The sequence below is a fragment of the Zalophus californianus genome, chromosome 2, assembly GCF_009762305.2.
Source record: "Zalophus californianus isolate mZalCal1 chromosome 2, mZalCal1.pri.v2, whole genome shotgun sequence".
Lineage (NCBI taxonomy): Eukaryota > Metazoa > Chordata > Mammalia > Carnivora > Otariidae > Zalophus > Zalophus californianus.
The window spans coordinates 118130177-118152295 of NC_045596.1; the positions used below are offsets into that span (position 1 = coordinate 118130177).

Sequence of the window (22119 nt, forward strand, 5' to 3'; positions counted from 1 at the left end):
AATGAACAGTAGCCAAGGAGATAAACACTATAATTGCCTGCCAAAAGGATACTCTATACATTCAAATTGTTTTCCTAGGAATATTATGTAAATTTGTCATCAAGCAAGTTTTACTTTAATAGTTCCATGAAATAAGGGTTGTGGCAGTATCTTGTTTTGCTATATCCAAAGCTATACATGATTTTATCTACATTGTCTTAGGACAGTATTTTATTCAGTTTGTAGAAGACTTTTTGAACAGATTACTCACTTATCTTTGTCTCTTTGACAGCTTTCTTAAATTAACCATAATAAAAGCATATATTTTTCTGGGACTAACTTATAAAGAATGGATTTGATGAAATAATATCTCATTCTAAAATTGTTGCAAAATAAACATTGATGGCCTTTAATATTATACTTATACCTTCTTTCTACAGTGTTTTTCAGTTTGTCCATTTACAGTTTTAAGCAAGAAATTAATTCAAGTGATGCATATAATATTCGGATATGTAGCTAAATCTCATGTTTAAAGCAAAACAGTACTACAGGTTCCACTGAATATGTAAACAAAGGTAAACAATCATGATGGAGTCATAGTGGAATATCATAACGGAGTCAACAATTACCCCTACTGTTATGGCTTGCATTGAAATTTTTTTTTAAGTAGTAATTCTCTATCTAGAAGGAGCCTACAAAATCATCTTACTATAAAAACATCAGCTTTATACGGGGGGATGCTGAGATCCAGATGGATTCAGCAAATTATTGAAGTTCACCCAGCTTGGCAGGTATAGATTCAGAACCAAAACTCTTGAGTCTGGTTAGCGGGGTCCATGGGCTATTGGCCTAGCCAATCCCAGATATGATTTCTGATTTTGACAAATGACCTAGAATTACTTCAGTTCCTCATCTGTAAGATGGATTAAATGATCTCTAACATACAGGACACCGTGCAGATTGATCTAATGAGGTAGTATATGATTAGTGCCCAGTTATTGCCTGGAACACTCAGCAAGCATGACTTTCTTTTTCTCCTGGGCTCTTTGTAGGATAACACAGAGAAGCAAATGTTCCTTTCAACTTCCCACTGGTTAATCCTTTATAAGATAAGATTTCTATCTATATTTATAGGTTTCTGTAAGCACCAGAACTTTAAGAATTTGATCTTTACCAAGCAATGTAAATCAGGGTTTTACCATTCATGCTGACTTGGATTTATCTATTCCAAACTCTGAAATACAACCTCACAGTGATTTTCAAGAGCTTGCGAGCTTAATTTTAGATTTGGCACTGAAGTTTAAATTATCTGAGGTGATAACATACCTTTCAGTTTAGTTTTAAAGTCCTGGCTGGTGTTATTTACTTTTTGGCTGTAATTATATAAAAGTTCAGGAATCACCAAGCTGAAATAAACTAAGAAGGTTTTCTAAGTGCCATGGTTGGGGTTTTTGTCATTAAGTAAATATAGATTTTTTGGATTAGTAAAAAACTAAATATTTTTGATTGCAAACAGCTGGCTGAAAAGGCATGGGATGTAGCTAGGCTCTACTAGATATAAATGCCTTAGTATCCAGGAAAAGGAACTTTATTAAATAATAGGCAAACTTTAAGGAGTCTGCCCATGTGCCAGGTAGGTACCTTTCTAGAGAAAACCAACTCTTCAGAGGATTAAGTTATATGACTAAAGTCCTATAAGGCTAAGCTAAGCTAAAAAAAAAAAAAAATTGACATTTGATTCCCAAACCAATGCTCATTTCTGTTTACCAGTTGTTTCCAAGTCAACCCTTTTTGGGGTTCCCTTTCGTGCATATAAATTCATAATTCAACCTGAATGTGCTACATTCAGAACTAAGAAGTCATTGTATAGTTAGAATTAAAATATCATTTTTTTTCAGTGTTCTTGGTTTATGAGTTTGTGAGCTATCAACTTATGGCTTTTGTTCTAAAAAATTAGGTTTTCAAATAAGTTTGTTTGAGTCTAGTTGCTTCTATGTTAGCATGATAAAGCAGTTAGAATGTGGCTTACTCAGGAAGGGCTGAAGAGATTCCAGGTATTTATGGATTGGGCTATAAATGTTCAGGTCCTAGAGAAGGAAGTGTTATGATATAAATACATTTTTCAAAAAAAGAGAAATAAAGGAAGATTATGGTCCAGATCTGAATTTACTGGGACTGTGGTAATGAAGTCCCACACTTTGTGGGTAACTTAGGACGACAGCAATTTATTGTCTCATAGATCTGAAGGCTAGATGTTGGAAATCAAGGTGTTGACAGGGTTGATTCCTTCAAGGACTGTGACAGAGAATCTCTTCCCTAGCTTCTGGTAGTTCGCTGGCCATCTTTGACTTTCCTTGGTTTGTGGTAACATAACTCCAGTCTCTGCCTTCATCTTCAAATGGTATTTTCCCTGTACATAGTTTTCATCTGTGCATGTCAGTGCCCCTTCACATGGCATTCCTCTTATAACTAATTACATCTGTAATGACCCTGTTCCCGAATTCAGTCACGTTCTAAGGTACTGGGAGTTAAGGCTTTAACATAGCTTTTTTTGGTGGAGTGTGTGTGTGGCAGGGGGCACAGTTCAACCCATAACAAGGTCTAAAAAGTAAAAGTGAAATGGTGTAGCAAAATTACCTGTTGAATTTTGGTCAGGTTAGAAAGAAAACACCAATAATTTAGAACAAAATAAATAGCATGCTTTTTTGCATAATTACACCTGTAAGAGCCTGGATGATCAATTTGGGTGAGGCAGGACCAAAAAAAAAAAAGAAAAAAGAGTAAAGTAAGAAAGTGAATAAAGGAAGAAAAAGGAAGCAAGGAAGAGAAAGGGGTATATAAGGGAAAGGGAGGGCAAGAGAGGGAGAGGGGACCAGAAGGAAGATCACATCAACCAATGAACTTCATTTATAGACCGGTTCAAATCCTCCTGGTTCTATCTGCAGGTCTGGACTGACCTTGACCACAGAGCTCTGATCTACTGAACTATCTTCCCAATTATAGCTAGTTTATGAGTTTAATAATTACTCACATCTTATGTCCACTCACCGAAGAAAAATGTGTCTTTAGAGTCCTTTTAAAATTAGATTGCTCCTGCTGTTTTAAACCTACAGGAGTTTTTAATTCAGACCATTTGTTTCCTAGTAAGGAGAATTTTTTTTTTTTTTTTTGGTTGTTGTTGTTGTTGTTGTTCCTTTATAGAACCCATAGCAGAAGTCACAATGTGCCCACTCCTGATGTGAATTAGTTCAGTAGGACATTATAAGGCATGTGATCGCCTGGTGCTGGGATGCTGTTGTTTCTGCTACCTCAGAAAGTAGAGATTAAAAATTCCCTGTTCATCCAGTTAGTACATCTTTCTGCCGAAGCCAAATTAATTTTAGCACTTCTCTTTCCAGGACGTTGCATAGTTCATGTTTTAAAGCATCAAGGTCATACAGTCCCTGGAAAACCTGGTCAATCAATATAGTTTAGGGTGATGATGCTAAAGGACAGGTTTATTAGGACTCAGTACAGACCAGTGTATGTGAATGAGAACAATATAGCTTAATCATGTTTTGTATTCTATTAACAGTACTATACAGCATTTTGCATGGGATTTTGTTTATTAAGGTGTGTTTTTTTCCTATATATCATCTCAGTTGGTTCTTGCTGCGTCTCTGATAAAGACATTTAGAGTGATAAGTGGTGGAGCCAAGATGAAAACTCATTTCATCTACCTTCTCATCTGTCCCTTTCTCCATTTACCTCATTGACTCAGCAGACTGTGACATATTTCCTGTTTTATTCCTGAATGCTCAGTAGTTGCTTTGAATACAATTTACATAAAAATGATATGAGAGAAAGTAATTAAAGTCATTAAATGTGAGAAAGAGAGATCAGCCTATGATGATGAGGAGAGGAAATCGTGAAAGTGATTCTAAAGTGGAAGGGCTACCGGGCGCCTGGGTGGCTCAGTTGGTTGAGCGACTGCCTTCAGCTCGGGTCATGATCCTGGAGTCCCGGGATCGAGTGCCACATTGGGCTCCCTGCTTGGCGGGGAGTCTGCTTCTCCCTCTGACCCTCTTCCCTCTTGTGCTCTCTATCTCTCATTCTTTCTCTCTCAAATAAATAAATAAAATCTTTAAAAAAAAAAAAAGTGGAAGGGCTACCTAAGCATATTTCTATGTAGGGCTGAAAGACATGTGTTCCAGGGAGAATCCTCTGGAAGGTGGAGTGGAAGATTAGAAACTGAGATCTGTTCCCAGCCACAAGCCTTCTTCCATTCTCATCAACCCCTTCCTATTTTAGTTGCTTGAATATTTGTCATATTATAGTATTTCCATGGTGATGAACTATGATAACCATATCAGACTGTAGGAAGAAGAGCAGAGAACAAAGGACTTCCTGTTTATACAAAGATAATCTGTTAATTACCAGTTCTGAGCCAGTTTAAAGGAAAATGAAAGAATACTGTAAAAGGAAGTTTGATGATTGCACCTAATTCAAACAAAAGGAAATTCTGATCATTCGACTCAGCAAAGGTCTTAGCTGCAGTAACAGAATAGTCCAGTTCTCAGATTCAGGAAATTTAACAACCAGTTCTCAGCACACTAAACATGATCTTTTAAATTCATTTGCATACTTTGAGAGATAATAAATTCAGTGTTATTTTTAAGTGGCTAAGAAATAGAAAATGTGTTAAAGATGTTCCAAGCCAAATAAGAAAAAAATAAGTAAATCATCAACAACAATCACAAAATATCCCAAGTCTCTGTCTTTTCTTAGAGGTTAGCATGCAGCCCCTGCTTCCTTGAGTGGATCAAACATAGTTCAGGGACTAGCTTGTTTGTTTGCAATGCAGTTATCTGCCTGTGTTTGGAAATCTTTCAGAAGATTGACGTATTTCTTGTTATCCTGAACAGATTATCACATGTAAAAAAAAGATCAAATGTCATTAAGCTCTATGTCAGGTAATGTATACCACTTATTTCAAATATTTTCTCTTTAAAGAGTGGAATGGTTCTGGATGAATCAAGCCTATTGCTATGAAAGGAGAAGGGATATTCAGTCATATGCACCACTGAATTTCTAAAACAATCAAGAACCTCAGAGTTCATCAATGCATCCTTTCGTGCATTTATTCCCATATTCATTCACTTGACAAATAATTACTCAGTGCCTACCTTATGTCAGGTTCTGGGCTGGTCTTGAGTTCTCAAATTTGAGAACCAAAAGTCAGATGGACATATTTAACCACGTTGGAGATATGAACTAGACTATGAACCCATTTAGGAAGCAGTAGTGCTCAAAACACTTACTTGGAAGATAAGCTATAGCTAGTGGTTCTAAGAGTTTAGGATTCCATAGAAAAGGAAAGGAAAAAAAGATGAAAGAACTAATATAGGGTTGCCAGCCATTTATGTTGTCAAGGGAGGATATCAAAGACATCTCCAAACAAAACTACAATTTACTGTCACTTCCATTCCTTTAATAAAAGCATATGAAAACATCCTTTACCCTAACAAAGGAAGGGCTAGTTCTCACAATAAAGTTAGACCTTGCAATTGGTTATATTTAGCTGAATGAAAAATTCCTTCTATTGTGTTTTTTTTCCTCTTAATTCCCTTCATGAATACTTGTGCTATTTCACTTTGTAAACACTCCTCAGGCAGTGGCACCAACCTGTAAACTACAGATTTGGGAAACACTGGCAGGAAATGCAAGAGCTGCAGCTCTGGGATTAGCCAGGAGGCCCTTGTCTGAATCTAGTCTTAGTCACTTATTAATGTCAGATCTTAGTCAACTTGCTTTTATGTTGTTCAGCTGTAAGGTGGGAATTCTAATAGAATTTGTAAGGTTTAAATTATATATGTAACCCATATAGAAAAAACTACACCGTGTCTTAAATAGATACAAAACTAATAGCTATTGTGGCAACATACCTAAAGTCGTTTTAGATGATCCAAATGCCTATGCTTTGGATTTTGTGCCCCTACTCTACCCATTAAAAACTGTGAAGAGTCTGAGAGTTTACCTACCTTCCAAGCTAACTAATTAGTCTGATGCTCTTTCATGGATGCTGGCAGAAGATATGAGATTCTTGGATCAGGCACAGAGGATATCCTGAAAAAAAAAAAAAAAGAAATATGAATCCTGTTTTCATGTATGTAAATAATGATGATATACGTAGTCCCTTTTTTTGCTTTTGATGTCATATTAAAAAGATAATTGCCAAAAAACATATTAAAAAGATAATTGCCAAAAAACACATTGAACACACAAGATGAAAAAAAAAATCTTAAAAAGTAGCAAGAACAGTAGCCAGAGTATCAGCATTTGTACCTGTTCCTGAGCCCCAGTATCTGCAGAGTGATGTTATGCAGGCCAGGAGACTCTTGGAAAACACAGTGGGCTATGTTCAAGAGAGGAATCCTAAAAAAAATAAAAAAATAAAAAAATAGATGGGTGGATAGATAGATAGATAGATAGATAGATGAATCCTGAGCTTAGGAATCAGAACATCTTACAATGGGTAGTAAGCCTGACTGACATTTGGCATGGAGAGATCATCTTTTTTTTTTTTTAAAGATTTTATTTATTTTTCAACAGAGAGAGAGCGAGAGAGCGAGAGAGGGAACACAAGCAGGGGGAGTGGGAGAGGGAGAAGCAGGCTTCCTGCTGAGTAGGAAGCCCGATGTGGGACTCGATCCCAGGACGCTGGGATCATGACCTGAGCCGAAGGCAGACGCTTAACGACTGAGCCACCCAGGCGCCACGAGAGATCATCTTTATTACACAAAATGAACTTGCCCTTTGCTAGAGAAGCTGACACTATCTCTGTTTTTCAAGGCTGTTTCCCATATAAACATATTTGAAAAGATGGTCCAGAACAAAGGTAGTTACTGCCTCTATCCCAAGGGCCAGTACACTAGAGGTCCATGGAGAGTAGCGTCCCAACAATCTCTACTTAAAAAAAAAAATTAAATTTAAGACTATTTTTTTTTAACATTTTAGGTTCACTGCAAAATTGAGAGGAGGGTACAGAGATTTCTCATATATCTCCTGCTCTGACACATGGAGAGCCTCCCCATTATCAACATCCTTCACCAGAGTGGTGCATTTGTTACAATCAATGAGCCAATATTGATATATCATAATCATCCAGAGTCCATGGTCTCCTTTGGTGTTGTACATTATCTGGGTTTGGACAAATGTATAATGACATGTATCCATCATTATAGTATTACACAGAGTAACACTCCCTACTTTACAGAATCTGTACTCAATTAATGGCCCCCCTTTCTCTGCTGTACAGTTGAATTCTTCCTTTCTTAACTGAATATTTCCCATAAACATTTAGAAATTCTTGAATAGTTATCTTCCTAAAAAGGAAAAAAAAATCATGTGAAAATCCAGTTTTCTCAACACCATTTATTGAAAAGACTGTCATTTTTGCATCCAGTATTCTTGGCTCCCATGATTGAATATCATGTGTTTATTTCTGGATTCTTGATTATGTTCCATTAGTCTTTGTATCAGTTTTTATGTCAATACCATGCTGTTTTAATTACTGTAGTTTTGTAACATAGGTTTGAAATTAGGAAGTATGATGACTCCAGCTTTGTTTTTTCTCAGGATTGCTTTGGCTATTTGGGGTCCTTTGTGGTTCCACACAAATTTTAGGATTGTGTTTTCTATTCCTGTGAAAATGCCATTGGAATTTTAATAGGGATTGCATTGACTCTGTAGATGGATTTGGGTAGTATGGACATTTTAACAATAGTAATTCTTTCAATTCATGAATATGGGGTATCTTTCCATTTATTTGTGTCTTCATATTCTTTCATCAATGTCTCAGTTTTCATACTACAGATCTTTCACCTCCTTGGTTAAATTTATTCTTAAGTATTTTATTGTTTCTGATGGTATTGTAAATGGTATTGCCTTCTTTCTTTCTTTCTGATAGTTCATTGTTAGTGTATAGAAACACAACTGATTTTTGTCTGTTGATTTTTTATCCTGCAACTTTATTAAATTCATTTATTAGTTCTAATGATCTTCGGTGAATCCTTTAGGATTTTCTATATATAAGATCATGTCATCTGCAAACAAAGACAGCTTTATTTTTTCCTTTCAGATTTGGATGCCTTTTATTTCTAATTTTTGCCTAATTGCTTTGACTAGGATGTCCAGTACTATGTTGAATAGGGGTGGCAAGAATAAACACCCTTGTCTTGTTCCTGGTCTTAGAGGAACATTATGGAGGTTCCTCAAAAAATTAAAAATAAAACTACCATATAATCCAGCAATCCCACTTCTGGTATATATGCAAAGGAAATGGAATCACTATCTTGAAAACATACATGAGCCCCTGTGTTCATTGCAGCATTATTCGCAACAGTCATGACATGGAAACAACCTAACTGACTGTCAGCAGATGAATGGATAAAGAATATGTGGTGTGGGGCACCTGCGTGGCTCAGTCAGTTAAGTGTCTGCCTTCAGCTCAGGTCATGATCCCAGGGCCCTGGGATTGAGTCCACATGGGCTCCTTGCTCAGGGGGGAACCTGCTTCTCCCTCTTCCTGTGGCCCTCCGCCTGCTTGTGCTCACTTGCTCTCTCTGTCAAATAAATAAATTGAAGAGTGGACATGGTATCATAATGTGCATGTTGTTAAGGCAATTGCTTTTTTACTGAAAAAAAAATATGAATCCTGTTTTCATGTATGTAAATAATGATGATATACGTAATCCCATTTTTTCTTGCTTTTGATGTCATATTAAAAAGATAATTGCCAAAAAACACATTGAACGCACAAGATGAAAAAAAATCTTAAAAAAAGAAAATATGGTGTGTATATAAATAATGGGATATAATGTAGCCCTAAAAAAGAAGGAAATCCTGCCATTTGTGACAACATGAATGAAACTTGTAGGCATTTTACCAAGTGAAATAAGTAAGGTAGAGAAAGTCAAATACTGTATGATCTCACTTATATGTGGAGTATGAAAAAGCCAAATTCATAGAAACAGAGAGTAGATTGGTGGTTGTCAGAGACTGGGGGGTGGAAGAAATGGGGAGAAGTTGGTAATCATTGGACAGTATGTACATATATCGAATCATCACATGGCACACCTTAAACTCACACCATAGTATAGGTCATTATATCTCCATAAAGTTGAGGGGAAAAAGGAAAAAGCAGATTAACCAACTTCTCTCTACTTCTTATCTCCCTCTACTCACTGCCATAGTCTCTTCTCCCTAACCCAGTTTCTTAAGGGGTTTTATGCTTGGTTCCCCCATTTACTCACAATCCATTCACTGATTTTTATTATGAAATGTACAGAAAATATGTCCAAATCATATATGTACAGTTTAATAAGTAACTGTGTAACCTCCACTGAGGTCCAGAGACAGAGCATTATTGATACCATGATCCTGTAATTATAGTCCTAGATACCTAACCTGGAGTACATAAACCAGGAAACATGTACAAGAATGTGTATAGCAATCTTGTTCTGTCTCACAGAAGTGAAATAACTATCTGCAGAATGGGAATACCTATTATACTCCCTCATAACCCTCTCCAGAAAAACTCCGTCCTGCTATAGATAGCCACTATCCTTGCTTACATGACAACTATCTTGTTACTATTCTCTAAACTTAACCAATATATTTGAATCTTTCCTGTTTTTGAATTTTATGAAAATAGAGTCATAATTTGTATTCTTTTGTGTCTGCTTCTTTCACTCAATGTGTTTGTGATATTTATCTATATTCTTGGGTGTACCTGAAGTTTACTGCTATAGTTTGTTCCTTTTCATTTTGTATAGTATTTTCTTATGTCTTCTACAATTTATTTTCCTATTCTTTTGTAGATGATTGTTCCTATTTCTGTAATATTAAGCAATGTTGCTATAAACACTCTTATAAATGTGTTCTACTGTATGTACTTTGGTTATATATCTGGAAGCAGATTTGATGTATTACAGAGTCTATGCATCTTTAATGATAATAGATCATTTAACTGTTTTCCAAAGTGGTGGTTTCAATCTTCATGCCTACCAGCAGAGTAGTGAGGTTTCTGTTTTACCACATTTTATTTCATTAAAGAATAAACCCAATAATATTTACTATGTGCCAGGCCATATTCTAAGCACAAAGATTTCAATTTTATAATATCATTAAGATTAGGTAGTATTGCTATTTATACTTCCCAGATAATGAAATAAAGGCACAGAGAGGAGGAACAACTGGCCCATATTCACACATTTGAACGTGGTAGAGAGTTCAGCTCAAGAGATTAGACCACTCTGCTGTGATGCCTCTCCTTCACTCTCATATATGTTTTCATACTCTTTGATTTGCTAGCTTTGTAGGTCTGTAATAGTATTTTTATTTATTTATTTTTAAAAGATTTTATTCATTTATTTGACAGAGAACGAGAGAGCACAAGCAGGGGGAACAGTAGAGGGAGAGGGAGAAGCAGGCTCCCCGCCAAGCAAGGAGCCCGATGCGGGGCTCGATCTCAGGACGCTGGGATCATGACCTGAGCCGAAGGCAGACACCTAACCATCTGAGCCACCCAGGCGCCCCTGTAATAGTATTTTTAATAGTGATTTTAATTTGCATTTACTCAATATAAATGAAATTGAACAGCTTTTCATACCTTTTTTCAAGGCGCTTTTTTTTTTTTTTTGAGGGAGAGAGAGAGCGAGCATGAGTGGGCCAGAGGGGCAAAGGGAGAGGGAGAAGCAGACTCCCTGCTGATCAGGGAGCCAGACATGGGGCTTCATCCCAGGACCCCGAGATCATGACCTGAGCTGAAATCAAGAGTCAGAGGCTCAGCCAACTGAGCCACGCAGACACCCCACTACCCATATTATTCTATGTATATTTTATTTCTGTTGAGATCTCTAATATATTACAAATTCATATTTATAAATGGTATTATTAATTCTTAATTTTATATGTCAGCTTGGCTAGGCTGTGGTGCCTACGTGTTTGGTCAAACACTAGTCTAGTTGTTGCTGTGAAGGTATTGTATAGCTATGATTAACATTTATAGTCAGTTGACTTTAAGCCAAGGATACTACCTTCACTAATGTTTATTGGCCTCATTCAGTTAGTTGAAGGCCTTACGAGCAAAAACTGAGGTTTCCCAGAGAAAAAGAAATTCTATCCCAAGACTGTCACTTAGAAATCCTGCCTGAGTTTCCAGTTTCCAGCATATCCTATGGGTTTCAGATTTAAGACTGTAGCTTCAACTCTTACCTGAATTTCTGGCCTTCTGACCTGACATCCAGATTTCAGATTTGCCAGACCCACAATCACATGAGTCAATTCCTTAAAATAATACACATACACACACACAACATATACATATATATATAAATATACACTCAATTATTTTATTATACTTTCTATATAATCCATTGTTTTTGTTCGCCTGGAGAATTCTGACTGTTTCTATGTCTGCCTCATCTCCTGTAGCTGCAGAGGTGGAATTTCTGAAGACTAAACCCAGTTTCGTCCTGTGAGTGGCTGAATTACAACATAAATTGAATTCCCAAGCTCACAAGATGTTTGCTGTTAAAGTAAGTATATTGATTATGAAGGGATGGGATCCTGAGAATTGGAATGGAAACATATGGGCAGATCCAGATGAAGTTGGGGACATAGCATTGAACTTCTAAATTCTGATGCATCTTCTTTGCCAATGAGAGCAGCTGCTCTGTCTCCATTTGAGGAGGTTAAACATGCTTCACCTGAGGAACCTGTAATGACCTCCCCTAAAGTAGTTGCCTCTCAAGACAGCATTGATTCTCTTCAGAACCGCTCCTCCCCAACCACCTCTCTTTGCTTCTAGCCCCATCAGTAGACTCAAGTCCTGGCAGGTCCCAAAAGGTGAGGCCGACAATCTGACACAAATAGATGCATTATACTCCTAAGAAAATACTTGATTTTTTCCATTTGTATACATAGAAATCTGGGAAATATGTGTAAGAATGGATATTAGGGCTTTGGAAATTGGAGGAAGGAGTGTAAAGTCAGATCATGTGGAATTTATTGGAATGAGTTCACTAAACAGACATTCTGGAGTCAGTGTTGTAATTTGAGGAGTTAGAAAGGGCTCTAACAGTTTGTTTGATTGGTTGGTTGAAGCATGGACCAAAAAAATGTCCTGTACTAAATAAGTTGAAATACCGGGAGTGCATTAGTAAATGGTACAGTATGGTATCTAAAGGCTTAGAGAATTGGAATGTTAGAGTGGGTTAATCACATAAGACCTGCTCACCCACCCCAGAAGGTTGCAGCTTTCAAGAATATAAAAAATAAATTTTGAGAAGGTCCTGCACCCTTGAAGAACTCTGTGGTCAGTCTTCTCTATAGGTCAGGAATTACAGTGGAAACTACTGACATTGAACTGGGATTCTTTAAATGCAGTGGGTATAATTGGATCCTGGAGTGGCAGGACCCAAGTGGTGGCACCTAATGACCAAAGACAAGGTGGGCTTGGTTACCATAATGGACAGCAGAGTCAAAGCAATAATTAGAACAGTCTGATTCACAGATCTGTGGCATTAGCTAATTGATCATGGTGTTCTACAGGTGAAATAAATAGTCTACTAAATTTTTACTTGATCTAAGCAGAAGAGTTCTAGGTCAATTGAACATATCTCTGACTTGAATCATCAAAACATAGAGTCATGTTCTTTCAATCAACTCCCATATTTGAGCCAATTTATAGGCTCAGAACTTCTCAAAATAAAGGGGTGGCTGGGTGTTCTCAAGGAAGAATCCCACTAACCTGCCAAAAATTTATATTATTGGTCTTGAATTCATGGACATTTACCAGTGTGAAATGGGGAAAAGGAAATAATCAGATTTTTCAGGGATTACTGGACCCCAGATTTAAAGTGGTACTAATTTCAGGAGACCCCAAAATGTCACTATGTCCACCAGTCAGAGTAGGGACCTACAAATGTCAGGTGATCAGTGGAGTTTTTGCTCAGGGTTGTTCCACATGGGTCAAGTGTATTCCAAATCCATCCTGCCAAAGTAGTTATTTCCCCAATATCAGAATGTCTATACTCAGCAACTGGCAGAATCCTCACATTGGTTCCCTGGAGTGAGTACTATTATGGTAGGAAAGGCTAAGTGCAAACCACTAGACCTAACTCTACATGGTAAAATAGTAACCCAAAAACACTATTCCTGGAAAGACTGCAGATAATTAGGACTTGAAGGATCCAGGTCTGGTGAATCCTACCACATCATCCTGGTTTATTTAGTTGGCCTTGCACAAAACAGATGGATTTTAGAGAATAACCATGGATCATTGTAAACATAACCAGATGGTGACCCCAGTTGCAGCTGCTCTTTCAGATTATATTGCTTGAGCAAATTAACACATCCCCCTGGTACCTAACATGCAGCTCTTGACTTTGCAAATAGTTTTTCTCTACTCCTTTTAGTAGAGATGACCAGAGGCAGTTTGCTTTCAGTTGGCAAGGTCAGCAATACACCTTCACTGTTGTACCTTGATATATCAGCTCTCAAGCCCTATGTCATAATTTAATCTGCAGGGAACTTGATCACCTTTCCTTTCTATAAAATACCACACTGGTCCATTACATTGATGACATTATGCTTATTGGATCAAGTGAGGAAAAAGTAGCGACTACTCTGATACATTGGTAAGATATTTGCATGTTAGGGGGTAGGACCAAGAAAATTCAGAGACCTACCTCAGTGAAATTTCTAGGAGTCCAACAGTGTGGAGCATGTCAAGATATCCTTTCTTAGTGAAGATAGGATGAAGGATAAGTTGTTACATGCTGCCCTCCTACAGTCAAAAAAAGAGGCACAATGCCTAGGGACCTTTTCAGATTTTGGAGGCAACATAGTCCTCATTTGGGTGTGCCATTCAAGCCCATTTACCAAGGGAAAAGAAGAACAAGAGAAGGCTCTGCAGCAAGTCAGCAGATGTGTAAGTAAGCTGCTCTGCCTCTTAGACCATATGATTCAGCAGACCTGATGGTTCTTGAAGTAATATTGGCAGGTAGAAATGCTGTTTGGAGCCTTTGGCAGGATTCTATAGTGAACCATAGCACAAATACTTAAGAATTTGGAGCAAAGACCTGCCATCCTCTGGATAATTACTCTTCTTTTGAGGAAAAGCTTTAGGCTTGCTACTGGGCTTACTAGCTAAATGTCTAACCATAGGACCTTAGCTACCTATCATGTACTGGTGATGTCTGACCCACCAAGCCATAAATTTGGATATGTACAGCAGTACTTCATCAAATGGAAGTGGTACATATGAGATTGAGCTTGAGCTGGATCTAAAGCCAAAAATAAGTTGCATAAGAAAGTGGCCCAAATGCCTCTGGTCCCTATTCTTGCTCCATTACTTTCTCTCACCCTGTCTATATCTATGGCCTCATGGGAAGCTCCCTACAATCAGTTGACTGAGGAAAATAAAACTTGGGCCTGGTTTACAGATGGTTCTGTGCAATATGTAGACACCACCCAGAAGTGGATAGCTGCAGTACCATAGCCCCTTCTTGGGACATCTGTGAAGGACAGTGGTGAAGGGAAATCCTCCCAGTGAGCAGAACTTCAGGCAGTGTATCTGATTGTTCATTTTGCCTGAAAGGTGAAAGGGCCAGAAGTGTGACTGTATACTAATTTATGGCATGCATGAATTAGTAGCTTGGCCAGATAGTCAGGAAGTTGGAAGGACTATGGAAAATTGATAACAAAGAGATCTAGGGAAGAGGTATGTGGATAGACCTCTCTGAGTGGGTGAAAAAAATGCAAGCATTTATGTCCTATGTGAATGTTCACCAAAGCATGACCTTTGGAGAAGATTTTCATGATCAAGTAAATAGGATGACTTGTTTTATGGATACCAGTCAGCCTCTTTCTTCAGCCACTCCATTATTCCTTCAAATATTGCTCCTACTCCATTTTCTTTTTTCAGGAACGATGATAAGATGCATCTAAGATTTTCTAAGTCTGTCTTTCTTGTCTACTAAACAATTCTGTGTTTTTCCATTTTTGGATATCTTCATTCTAAATTATGGATGATTTCTTTTAACCTATCTTCTAGTTCACTAATGATTATCTTTTCTGTTTTGCATAATCTGCTACCATACTTACCTATTGAGTTTTTCACTTCAGTTTGTTTTTCAGTTCTTAAAGTTGTCTTGGTTCTTTTCCAAAGTTCTGTATCACTTCTTATATTTTCCCATTTCATGCATATAGCCTCATATTTCTCTTTTGTTTCTTCTATGCACAGTGAGCATCCATTTTTATAAGCTATCTGATAATGGCAGTATCTGTAGTCTTCTTCTGCCTGTTATTTCTGCTGTTTATTGCTTATGGTAACTTATTTACTTTTATGCTTAGTTATCTTTAATTGTGCACTGCACATTGCCCTTGAAAACATTATTTATGGAAATTCCCTGAGGCTTAGGATATATGTGTTTTCCTCTAGAAGTGATTTACATTTATTCTTTCAGATGTTTAGGGGTTCAGTACTACTTCAAATTTATTGCTTATGGCTTCTTGAACACTTTGATGGTAAAATAATGTAGATTGCAGATACAGATACACCTGGCGTGATTATAATATCTCAGTTCAATGAAGTTTTCTTAACATACGTTTGCCCTAATCTGCCTAGTGCCATATTAATTTTTTGGAAGTCCTGAGATTTACAGTAGCGGGAGTAGGCATAGGCTCAGTCCTCCTTACCCTGAAGGTGTAGCCACTTGGAGTTCTACCTTACCGTAAAGGTGTAGTCCTTTGGGGTGCTGCCTTTAAGGTGGGCAGTCTCCAGTTCAGTTTTATAGTTCATTTTGTCCTGGATAGGTAAAGGACTTCTGGCCAAAGCAGGCTTTGAGTATCCTGCTTACATGGTTTTCTGGGTTCTTGTTTTCTTATATGCTTTGGGCTGATAATTCTTTACTGTATTGTAAATTTTTCAATATTAGGGGACTATTTTTTCCTTGTTTTTAGGGTGGGGGCGTGTGTGTATGTGTGTGTCTAAATAGTCTAGCCTGCCATGACTAAACAATGGAAATCTAAAGTCTTCTTTTAAGCACGGTATATTTGGGTTTAGGGAAAGATGAAACTTTTCATGCAGGTTTGCAATCATATGCTTCTATGCTGTCATTCTACACTGTGAATTGATGATGCACTCATTTTCCCTTAAGATAACTTTTTGGGGGGCATTTTAAAATTATAACCATAGTGAAAAGGAAGTAGTCTAAAAAATCTGAGGTAAGAATAGAAACAAAATAAGATCAGTCCTTTTCGGGAGTATGTCAGAGGGGGAGACGAACCATGAGAGATGATGGACTCTGAAAAACAAACTGAGGGTTCTAGAGGGGAGGGGGGTAGGGGGATGGGTTAGCCTGGTGATGGGTATTGAGGAGGGCACGTTCTGTATGGAGCACTGGGTGTTATGCACAAATAATGAATCATGGAACACTGCACCAAAAACTAATGATGTAATATATGGTGATTAACATAACAATAAAAAAATTAAAAAAAAAAGAAACATCAAAAAAAAAAAGATCAGTCCTTTTCAATATGTTCTAGTCTGGCATGGAATTCACAAACAAGTGTAAATATGCAAATAGCTCTTTAGATCCAAAAGCTACTGTTCACTCTAACACTGAATATATACATTTGAAATCCAAGTGATTAGTAAGCTCTGCCATTTTGATGGAAGTGTTATTGTATCTCAGTGTAGGAAAAAGATCCGCCTTAAATGACAGTTGCATTGAAATCTGTATTATTCAATCCTTTTGGATAACTTAATTTAAAACATAGTCATTTCATAAATGCTATCATATATAGTGCTTTATAACTATCAGAAAGAAGTTTTTGGTAGTAATGGAACATATTTGACCCTTATAGTTTTATTCTTAATTCATTTCTACATATAAATAATTTGGAAAAGAGCTGCAAAAGAGCTAGTAAAATAATTAAAGTAAAAAATTACAACTCAGGGGAAAAGGTTAAGGAAACTAGGAGTTATTTGAAGAAAGAGGTGGCTCAGAGAAAGATAACATTCATTTGAGAAGAGACATTAGCAGCGGATTGTTTCCTCTTCAAAGCAATAGTTCTCCAATTTAACCTCATATTATAATTACCAGAGAAACTTTAAAAGTATACTAATGCCTTGGTCCCATCTCCGGGACTTCTAAGTCAGTTGGTCTGGGATATGACTTAGGCATCAGAATTTTTAAAACACTCTCCATGTGATCCTATGGTGCAGGGCATTATTCAGTATAAAATTACTTTAGGAAGCAAATTCCTGTTGGTAAATTCTTGACAGTGCTATTTTCTTTTTCTCTTCCTTCATGGTCTTTATACACTTCCTTCAGTGCGGTAGAAGATTCCAGAAGGGACAGGGGTAAATGAATACTGCACTTAACTTTGAATCAATCTCAAGGGCTCCAGTGCAGCAAAAAGGGCTAAGAGATGTCATAGCCACTCTCCTGTTTCCTTTCTTACAGCCTTGCTTTTGTAAAATTGATTGGGTCTTTAGTTAATCTAATTTGGCTTTTAGGGTGTTGAAAACCCTCAGTCTGAACATATTTTTTTTTCAAGATTTTGTTTATTTATTTGAGAGAGAGAGGGAGAGTGAGCACAAGCAGGTGGAGGGGCAAAGGGAGAGGGAGAAACAGACACAAAAAGGAAAAAAAAGCATTTAATAATTTTTCAATTTGAAAGATGTCAATTTTATCCTTTTTTTCAAATCTCTTAAAAGTTAATGAGAGAATGAGGCATAATATATTTTATGATTATGCATTTACTCAATCAAATAATAAATAACCAAATTATTAGAAACCTACTTTATGTGAGACATTATAATACATGCTGAATTTAAACTCTGGGAATGTTATTATTTGGATTTTAACATGTCACTGGGAAATAGGATTTGGTAAGAAGTGCAAAACTGATAGAGGGCAAAACACACACACACGCAGAGAGTCTCTCTATGTTCTATTTTTTCTTTTTTTTTTTTTAAAGATTTTATTTATCTATTTGACAGAGAAAGACACAGCGAGAGAGGGAACACAAGCAGGGGGAGTGGGAGAGGGAGAAGCAGGCTTCCTGCCAAGCAGGGAGCCAGATGTGGGGCTCCATCCCAGGACCCTGGGATCATGACCTGAGCCGAAGGCAGATGCTTAACGACAGAGCCACCCAGGCGCCCCTGTTCTATTTTCTTTAAACAAAAGATAAATAAGTGAAAATGTGTTGACCCTAAATGGCTATAAAAATCTGCTTCTTCATGATTTGTTGATACTGAGAGTGGAAGAAAAGACAAGAAAAAATGAATGGTTTTAGGCTTGGGCTTTCTCCCTTCATTTCCCATAATAGTCCCCCATGCCACCAAATCCAGCCAACAGTCCCTGACAGCAGCACAGCAGTGAGTGGGAGTGGGGAGAGGGGGAAATGTTGGCACTTGATTCAGTTAAAACCGGTAGGAAAAATGCACCACTTCACATTAAATGAGTGAGTGGTTTCTTTACCCCATTTGATGTCTGTTAAACCTTTGAAAACTATATACAGATGCAGTTGCAGCAGCTAATGTTCAATCCTTGTTTTGTAATTAAGATGGATTTGCAGAGATGCCATTTTAAGAAACTTGGATATTATCGTTGATTTAAGGAAGACTTAGACAAGATTTGGGGAAAAAAATGTCTAGAGTAGCATAGTAATGATATATTAGGTTATATTGTGCCTAGCACTGCTCTCATCTTAGTTGTGACCACTAATAATATCTATAAATATGTAAATTCAGACAGTGTTATCTTAAATCTTCAGAACATTAACTGGTCTCCCACACAGCCCTCAAATTTAGCGTGCTGATGGCAAAGCATCCTCCCAGTTTCTGTCTTTTCCTCATCCTTTGGTCCACATTCAAAGCACATCATTTCCTTCAGCAGTCAGTTTAGATTTGTTCAAGAAGAGGCTTCTTCTCATTTTGTATTGACTACATTCTGTGTTGTGTAGTTAGAGATGAGGCATTAAGAGACTTGGAATTGGGTCTGTTACCTTGGAATGAAATTTAAAATTTACTTAGGCAAACACCCTCCTTTAACAGTTGATGAAAGGAAGACGTGAGAGGAGAGGTGACTTACCCAAGGGCACCCAACTTGTAACCTCAGAGGAAACTCTCCTAACTGTCCATCCGGTGATTTTTCTCTCCACCAGGGAGCCTCTGTTCCCTCAACTCTTTTGGTGACTCCATCTGTTACAGAATTGAAGACTCAATTTCCTTAGCTGTGAAATGGAGATTATAAAGTAGGTATTTTGTAGCATTGTTGTAAATGGAAATAGTTTTTAATGTCCACCGTGTAGTATAATGCCTCGTGTATTCAATAGATTCACTTCATCATCCTGCAAATGGGATTAACCACCTTCAACGCAGCTGCAAGGAGAGAGCCTGTATCAATCAGAATAGGCCTTTCAGAACTTCTCACATGTCATGCTCTGAACAATTTTTGCTAATGAATCTGATTGATTGGAATAGAATTGAGTCTGTTTTATACTACATGGTTGTGAATTATCATTTTTTTAGGTCTTTCCCCTAATTAAAAAAATTCTCTTTTAAAGTGTAGTCTGGGTATGACTAAAGTATATTTCTAAAGTGCATTAACTCGGTATTAGCAGCTTCTCTAATGTTATCACTTGATCTTTGGCAGCATAAGGGGCATGATGGGTTGGAGCCCTGGTCTGTAATCACAAGCTGTGGGTTCATCCCAGCTACTGCATTGCGACCTGGGCCACATTGTTGAACTGCTCAAATACGCCATTCCTCTTCACGTAAAGTGCAGGCACAGATGGATGATTTCTAAATTCCTTTCTAATTCTAAGATACAGAGAAATCTCAGCATGGTAATCAAAAACAAAACAAATGTTTGTGGAGCAGTATGGCATTTTCTGGGAAAATAGATTGTCTAACACGTTTTTTGAATTCAAGTAACTAAAAATCAAAGCAAAAGAGCAGAAAGTCTTGAAATAGTGGCAGTGGGCCTTCTCTTGCTGGAAATTTATAGTAGTTGTAGAATGAAAATAGCCATTAAATCAAAATTGACTTAGTACATTCAGAGACACAAGAATAAAACCTATTAATAGCTTAATAGAATTTAATTGAATAGTATGAGTAATAAAAGAGAGGTCTGGGGGTGAATGCTGAAAATACTTACAAGTGCAATATTTGACTTTCTGGGAGAGTTAAGAGCTGAGTTCCAACTGTGTATGAGCTGAGTCGATTAGAGAAGCTACATTTCCAGGATGCCTGGTGGCTCCGTCAGTTAAGCATCTGCCATCAGCTCCGGTGATGATCCCAGGGTCCTGGGATTGAGTCCTGTATTGGGCTCCTTGCTCAGCAGGGAGTCTGCTTCTCCCTCTACCTGCTGCTCCTCCTGCTTGTGCTCTCTCTCTCTGACAAATAAATAAATAAAATCTTTTAAAAAAAACCTAAATTTCCGTTGACAGGGAAGTGTACATGTATCACTGTGGTTTCTTTTCCCAGAATATCTGGGACAGCTTGACATTGCCAGGAAGAGGAAAGGATAAAGTCCTATCTGGCACTTGGCCCCTGGGGCCCCTCCCTACCTAGAGGCCTTGAGCCAGCTGACGGTACACTTCTACCTCCATCTGCCTCTGTGATATTCAAGCAGGGAAGGGAGGGAGGGAGAGCAGAAAGCACATCTGACGTTAGGCAGACGAGGTTTTGAATTCTGGTTCTGCTACCTTAATAGCTGTCTGAACGTGAGCTGGTCATTTAACCTGTCTGAGCCTGTTTCTTCACCTTCAAAATGACCTTAATAAATGGTAACTGTTACATCGTCCTGTCTTACCTTTTTGGCTTAGTCTTTGCTGGGATTTACATTCCAATTTGAGTTTCTAGTCTAGTTTATACCCGGTTTTCATGTGTCTGGATTTTGTCTATGGCATACATAACCCTGCCTTATACGGAAATGATGTCCTCTATTCCTTTATTGGTGTTCTCTACCCAGTTCCATCTTTTATTTCTTGACACCTAAGTGTACCTACACACATATGGCCAGACAAAATAGAACAAGCCTTTAAATGAATGATAGTATTTCCAAGTAAAACATGATTAGTATAAAATCAATTATTTCTTCACTCTTAGAATCCAGCTGTTCAGATCAGTTGATTGTTTTTTTTTAAAAAGATTTATGTATTTGAGAGAGAGAGAGAGAGAGACATGTACGACACACATGTATGAACAAGGGGAGGAACAGAGGAAGAAGGAGAGAGAATCTCAAGCAGACTCCACACTGAGCTTGGAGCCCTACACGGGGCTCCATCCCACAACCCTGAGATCATGACCTGAGCCGAAATCAAGATCCAGATGTTTAACCGACTGAGCCATCCATGCACCCCTGGATTAATTGATTCTTAAATATAACCACATTTGCCTAGTATTAAGTTCTAATATTACAACCACGTGCCTCTGAAAAGAAATCATACCTCTTAATATTTCATCTATCATTCAGATAAGCAAATACTTGGTCACTTTTATGAGTCACTAAATGTTCAGCTTAGCTTTTCTTAATCCCTTTGTATTGTTGCCTTGTGCCCTTTGTGGGGAGCCTCAGGGAAGTCACCCTGTCAGGGGACATTGCTCACATGTGTCATGTTTTTCCTTATGGGATCATAGAAAAATAATAAATTATGATTAGTATTCTTAAGATGAACTAAATCCACTGAATTGTTTTTTAAGGTAGAGTGTTTACATTGAGGTAAAATGAGCTGATCCTTGGCTAATGGTCCTCTTATTTAGGAAACCCACATGCTTTCTCTGAAAAGAAGCTAGGGAGAAATTTTCACTTTTGTATGCCAAATAAAACAAAATGAAATTACAGTTGGATTTCACAGTGGGCCCACAATTTCTGCCTGAGAGTAATGAAAAGCAGGAGAGTACTCTTACATTTGCTGAAACTAGTTCATTCCACAAAATCTGGGCTATAAGGTGAGGGCAACCCCTCTCTCCCTAAGGGAGCAAAGTCAGCTCAGGGGTCCTATATGAGTCAGATACCCAGAGATTCCCATCTTAAGAAGAGGATTAGGAAGGAGAGTGAGGACTATGGGAACTGGTGA

The 22119-nt window shown here is 37.7% G+C and overlaps 1 protein-coding gene across 1 annotated transcript in view; it reads left to right on the forward strand.

The window, feature by feature from the left end:
* The window catches only part of IL15 (interleukin 15), a 367286-nt gene that overhangs the window by 148910 nt on the left and 196257 nt on the right, over window positions 1–22119 (forward strand). The window contains exon 2 of the mRNA XM_027600407.1: window positions 11455–11558. The gene's annotated coding sequence lies outside the window, so the exon portion shown is untranslated. The remainder of the gene's footprint in view (window positions 1–11454; window positions 11559–22119) is intronic.